The sequence below is a fragment of the Halyomorpha halys genome, unplaced genomic scaffold (genome assembly GCF_000696795.3).
Source record: "Halyomorpha halys isolate HHAL.00 unplaced genomic scaffold, Hhal_1.1 Scaffold546.1, whole genome shotgun sequence".
Lineage (NCBI taxonomy): Eukaryota > Metazoa > Arthropoda > Insecta > Hemiptera > Pentatomidae > Halyomorpha > Halyomorpha halys.
In genome coordinates, this window is record NW_027109662.1 from 142,257 (window position 1) to 142,610 (window position 354).

Sequence of the window (354 nt, forward strand, 5' to 3'; positions counted from 1 at the left end):
CAGACCTCTGCGACAAGAGGGTAAGTAAATTAAAACAAATGGTATGCTGAGAATAGTTAAACCGTGGTTAAATTATATGAGAAGATGGTTGGGGGGTGCGGTTAAAATACACAAATAAGTTGAAATAAATTATTTAATAGTGCCAACGTTTCGGCCAGAATTTCCAGCCTTCATCAGGGCTAAGAACAAAGAAAAAGATAATAACTAGGAATAGGATTTTTATATGTTCTAAGAAATCCGAAATATGTACATAAATATATGCTAATAAATTGTAAAATATTTTTTAAAAAATGTAAATAATATGTATTTATAAATTTTGTATTATTCAACAGTATAAATTACTAATTAATTAGT

General features: G+C 27.4%; 1 protein-coding gene across 1 annotated transcript in view; it reads left to right on the top strand.

The window, feature by feature from the left end:
* The window catches only part of LOC106684126 (uncharacterized), a gene marked incomplete at its 3' end in the record, with an annotated part of 15,877 nt that overhangs the window by 11,696 nt on the left and 3,827 nt on the right, over positions 1-354 (top strand).